Source organism: Artibeus jamaicensis, unplaced genomic scaffold (genome assembly GCF_021234435.1).
Source record: "Artibeus jamaicensis isolate MK-2021 breed Jamaican fruit bat unplaced genomic scaffold, CSHL_Jam_final contig_3126, whole genome shotgun sequence".
NCBI lineage: Eukaryota > Metazoa > Chordata > Mammalia > Chiroptera > Phyllostomidae > Artibeus > Artibeus jamaicensis.
In genome coordinates, this window is record NW_026521723.1 from 8,409,840 (window position 1) to 8,416,048 (window position 6,209).

At 36.2% G+C, this 6,209-nt stretch overlaps 1 pseudogene; it reads left to right on the top strand.

Moving 5' to 3' along the window:
* Positions 1-3,372: 3,372 nt before the first annotated feature.
* Positions 3,373-3,866, top strand: LOC128627057 (peptidyl-prolyl cis-trans isomerase A-like; annotated as a pseudogene).
* Positions 3,867-6,209: the final 2,343 nt, after the last annotated feature.

The window sequence follows — 6,209 nt, forward strand, 5'->3', positions numbered from 1 at the left end:
TTCTTTCGTGTAGTCACTTCTTTAGTACTCATCTGTAATAATATTTGTTCACAACTTGTAATTGCAATCAAAAGACACAAATGTAAAAAATGTGAATACAGGCTACATAAAGAAAGAATTTCTGTGCTCATCACAGAACCACTGGCCATGCTCTTAATTGATATTTGGCTCCATCAACTCAATTTCTCTTCCTCAGAATGGAGCGCTCATTCTTCTCTCTGAAATGACAAGAATCAATGACCCCTTCCACCTTGTCACCAGCAAGGTGGGAAAAGATCATTTGGGGGTACAAATAACCTTTTAAATAATCACTAACTCTAAAAAAAACAAAGATGGTAGGGATCTCCATTGGATGAGTATATTACATTTGTACCCCCTTGTGTACCTCTTTCAACTTAATTGAAGTCTAGCATCCTGGATATTGAAATAAAGGCAGTATGGAAATGTCAAACACTATATTTTCACAAATATGATAAAATGGCACACAAGGTTAATGCTGGTTTACAACGTACTTGAGCTCAATCCTTTCAAATTTCTCATCATTATATTTAATGCAGTTACTTGAGTCAATCACTAAATTCTCTATTTTTATATCCTCACTTTGGTAATAATAAGCATGGAATTCAATTAATATTTTCACCCAGGAATCTGAATAGTTGTCATCTTAATCCATGCTATGCTGTAAATGGGTGGAAGTCTAGAATGCTTCTCTCCACATTAACCAGAGCTACTTTCATCTGTTTCATATATTGGATTAGGTGATCTCTAAGGTGTTTTGCATGGTCTCTAAATCACCTTAGAAAACTCCACCTGTTGTTTTCAACTCTGGCTGCAAATGGGAATCTTCTTGGGAATTTAAACAATCCCAGTGCCCATAACACATCCTCAGAGACTGTGACTTAATTGGCCATTGTGGGACCATGCCAGCAATAATATTTGAAAGCTCCCCATGGAATTCTAACCAGGGTCAAGAAACCCTGCTCTCAGGGTCTATGAATACATGATGAGGTTGAGGCTTCTGCTTTGTCCCTCTACATTAATCCACATGCCAAACACCCATAGTCATTCAGTCAGCAAGATATTAGGCAGCAGACTTGAAAGAAATTGACCAAATATTTCCTCTCTGTTTGTAATCTCTCTGGCTAGACTTTTTGTGGAGATAGATTGTTAATAAAGTGAGTCTGAGCAGCAGAAGCTAGTGTATTTCCAGGTCACTGAGATGGTAAACAGTGGTCTGTCTGGGAAAACTTAGATTAGAATGAATAGAATCAATGAACTTCAGTGCACTTGTTAGAAACTTAGAAAATCCTTCAGAAAATCTGCAGACTTCCTAAATCAATATCCCAGGGAAGAGCTTCGGCAATAACCACAGCATTCTTTGCAACTGTATTTCAGTAAAGCGGCAAGAATCCATGAATTAATGACAGTTTCATTCTCATTTGGTATACACCTAGTCAGGCCCTGGGTCAATAGTTGTGTCCATTCGGTTGACCCTGGCTGACCCTTTTCAACTCCAAACTTTGTGACCTAGACAATCTGACTTCTGTATGTATATAGCAACTCTGTAACCTGTCTACTAACTGTCTTCCTCTAGATGCATCTGTGTATATGCAGCTGCTAAGATTTTTTTTTTATTGTTTGAATCACTACAGCAAAAGCAATTTATTATCTCTCTTTTCTACAACCAATAAATACCAAGGTCCTGTGAGGCTAGAATATCTTATTCAGAACCATCTATCAAGAATGGGATATAGGCAAAACTGGTCTTCTGCTGCCTGTTCTGTACACCATGCTGTGTGCCAGCCCTTCCTGCCTTCTCCATCCTGCACCCTCCTCACCCGGCTACCTTGCCAGTGCTTCAGAAAAGATGAGAAGATGAAGGCAGAGTTTTCTACCTCTGTTCACTGTGTCTTCCACATCTGATGGTTATCAGAGTGTATGGGGGTGTCTTATCTAGAAAAGGACACAGGGGATGAAGATGCTTCTTCCTCACCTGTCTATTATGATGTCATTATGAGCCTATGGAGGATAAAATAAACATCCTTGCAGAACATTTTCAAAACATCCCTGGTGAATCTTTTATTTTTCCCAAGAAGGAAACAAAATACGACTTCTAAATCCTTTCCCACCTTTTTGTCATCCTTTATAATCATTTTAGGACTAATATAGCAGGTTGGCTGGTGGTTGAAAGTCTGATTTAATAACAAGTCATCTTCTGCCACAGATAGTTCACAAGATCAGAATGAGCTGTGGCCTTAGCACTCACAAATGGATCACTCAGTCAAGATAGTCACTTCAGTGTTTACTTGGGCTTCTCATGTCTCCATGAATGCACTGAACCCCACTGTGTGTATCACCACAAGCACTATTATAAGGACTTGAGAGATTTTCATACAAAAATAGTTTTTCTATGTATTGTCAAAATGAATTGGAAATTTTAATTTTTAAATATTATTTATAATAGCACCAAAAGTATGAAATGCTTAAGTATAAATTTAATAAAATGTGTTCAAAGCCTCTATACTAAAAACTATAATATATTGCTGAGAAAAATAAAAAGATATTTAAAAACATGTTTTATGTTTATGCATCACAAAACTTAATATTTTTATAACACCAACTCTTGAAAAACTCTATATATTTGACATAATCCCATCCAAAATCCCAACAGTATCTTTGAAGAAACTGATCAGCTAATTCTAAAATTCTTAGGGAACTGCAAAGGAAAGAGAATAATTAAAACAACTTTGAAAAGATTTTCTGGTTTTAAGACTTCTTCAAATTACAGTAACCAAGAGAGTGTGGAATTGGCATGAAAATAGGCAAATAGAATAATAAAACAGAAAAGAGCCCAGAAATAGACAGACACATGCTATATATTGTAGACCACTGACTTTTGACAAAGGGCAAGTAGGAGGAGGGCAAGCTCAGAGGAGGAAGAATGGCCTTTCAATAAATGGTGCTTGGACAATTGGATGTACTATGCCAAAATAAAGACAACTAAGCAAAACAACAGAAAAACTGATTTATTCTTCAAGAATACATAGGAATAAATTATTCTAGAAGAAAACAAAAGAAATCTTAATGAACTTGGATTTGGCTCAGATTTCTTAGATATTACATTAAAAGCATCATTCACAGAAGAATACATAAATTAGACTTTACATAAAAGAATTTATATATTCTAAAAGATACAATAAACAGAATGTTACAAACTGGGAGAAAATGTTTATGAATCATATATTTACTAAAGGATTTGTGTCCAGAATGGATTTTAAAAGCTCCAAATTCAATAACAAGTAAATAACTCAACAAAAAAAAAGTGGACCAGGACTTGCAGATGCCCCCACCCTGGAGACACCTACGCACAGAATGGTCAGCCCCACTGTGTTCTTTAACATCCTCATCAACTGCAAACCCTTGGGCCACATCTCCTTCAAGCTATTTGCAAACCAAGTTCCAAAGACAGCAGAAAACTTTCTTGGTCTGAGCACTGGGAAGAAAGGATTTGATTACGAAGGTTCCTGTTTCCACAGAAATATTCTGTGATATATGTGCTAAGGTTGTGACTTCACATGCCATCATGGAATGGGAGGCAAGTACAGCTATGAAAAGAAATTTGATGATGACAATTTCATCCTGAATCCTATGGGTTCTGACATCCTGTCCATGGCAAATACTGGACCCAACATAATGCTTTTCAGCTTTTCACCTGTACTGCCAGGACAGAGTGGTTGGATGGCCAGCATGTGGTCTTTGGAAAGATGAAAGGAGCCATGAATATTGTGGTAGCCATGTAGCACTATTGGTCCAGGAATGGCAAGGCCAGCAAGAAGATCACCATTGCAGACCGTGGACAACTCTAAAATATTTGACCTGCACTTTATCTTAGCCATCAGACCATTCCTTCTGTAGCTCAAGAGAGTACCCTGTAACCCCACCTGCTCAGAATATCCTATAATCTTTGTGTTCTGGCTGCAGTATATTGGGTTCCACGTTTTTCTTCTCTCTCTCCAAGTCTGGCTGGATCACAGTTGAGTTTATGTTTTGAAATAAACATGAAACAATAACACAACAACAAAAATGAACCAAAGATTTAAACAGGCATTTCATCAAAGAAAATACATAGATTGCAAATACACACACACAAAAGATACTCATTTTTTCTTTTTCTCATCTTAATTAGCCATTAAGGAAAAACACATTAAAACCACAATGAGATAACACTGTATACCTATTAGAATGGCTAAAATGAAAAGAATGATCATATCAAGCATGGGCAAGAATGTGGAAGAAATGGGACTACTACATGTTACTGATAGAACTGTAAAATGGTTCACCACTTTGGAAAACAGTCTGACAGTTTCCTAAAAAGTTGGATGTACATTTAGCATATGATCTTACCATTCTTATCCTAGATATTTACCCAAGAGAAATGAAAGAATATCTATACAAAGACTTAAACATGAATGTTCACAGCATTCATGTACTTATAATTGTAGTTATAATGCACATGTACTTATAACTTACAAAAACTATAACAACCCAAAAGTCTATCACAGATGAATGCATAGACAAATTGTATATCGGTACTACAGAGTATTAGTCAGTGATAAAATGAATGAACTCTCTGCATATTCAATAGTATAAGTTAATCTCAAAATAGTTACTCTAGACAGAAACAATTCTAAACAATGCAAACTAATCTGTAGTGGCAGACAGATCAGTTGTTGCCTGAAAACAGAGCAGGAAGAATAGAAGTGGAAATTATGAAGGTAAATTAGGTACTTTTACAGGTGACAGATATGCTCACAATCTCAATTGTAGAGGTGATTTCATGGGTGTATTCAGATATCTAACCTTAAAAATTACATGCTTTTAATATGTGCAGTTTTATTTATATCAATTATACCTTAATAAAACATATTTATGAATGAATAAACAAAATGGAGTATTATTCCACATAATAAGATATTATTCAACCTTAAAATGGAAGAAAATTTTTACAAATGCTACAGCATGGATTAATATTTAGGACATTGTGCTAAGTGAAATAAGCCAGTAGTAGACACTCTATGAGTCTACTTAGTTGAGGCATTTAGAGTAGTCAAATTCATAGAAACAAAAAGTAGAATAGTGGTTCCCAAGCTGAGGGGAGGGAGAATAAGGAGTTATTGTTTAACTGGTAATGAGTTTCAATTTTAAGATGAAGTTCTGGAGATTGGTTGTACAATGTAAATATACTTAATGCTACTCAGCTATACATTTAGAAATGGTTAAGATGATATTTTGTACCACAAGTTAAAAAAAGGAACTGCTTTATAAATAGTCCGTCATCAGGACACTCATTCACTCATCCTTGTGGGCAGGTGGGAGGTTCTGCCTGCCACACTGGGCTTCGGTCTGCAGTTACTACTTTCACTTGTAGAAAGAAGAACGATGGGAAGTGGTAAAATTTAGTCATACTTTTGTAACCTCATCTGAGGCAGTTGCAGTGGGATAGACTTTTTCTAATCTTCTAAGCATTCTAAGCATTCAAAATCAAGGAAGAATAATTTCAGTGCAAAAAAAGGTTCTCACAAATATGCTACTAGGATTATTTATTATAACATTTTATTAAGAAAGAGATCTTACAGGCAAGAAGGGGCTGGAAAGAAGTATTCCAAGTCATGAAATCCAAAGACCTACATCCAAGATTGATCTATCCAGCAAAGCTTTCATTTAGAATGGAAGGACAGATAAAGTGCTTCTCAGATAAGATCAAATTCAAGGAGTTCATCATCACCAAGCCCTTATTATATGAAATGTTAAAGGGACTTATCTAAGAAAATGAAGATAAAAAAGATGAACAGTGAAAGGACAGCAAACTCACAGTTATTAAGAACCACACCTAAAACAAAAGCAAACTAAGAAGACAGCTAGATCAGGAGCAGAACCATAGAAATGAAGATCACATGGAGGGTTAGCAACAGGGGAGTGGGAGAAGGAGAAGGGGGGAGAAGGTACAGAAAATAAGAGCATAGATGGTGGGTAGAAAATAGATGGGGGGAGGGCAAGAATAGTATGGGAAATATAGAATCTAAAGAACTTGAGACACGTGGTCATAAGCTAAAGGGGGGGAATGGTGGGGGAGGGGGTGTGCAGGGTGGAGGGGAATGAAAGGGAGAAATAGAACAACTGTAATGGCATAATTAATAAAATATGTTTTT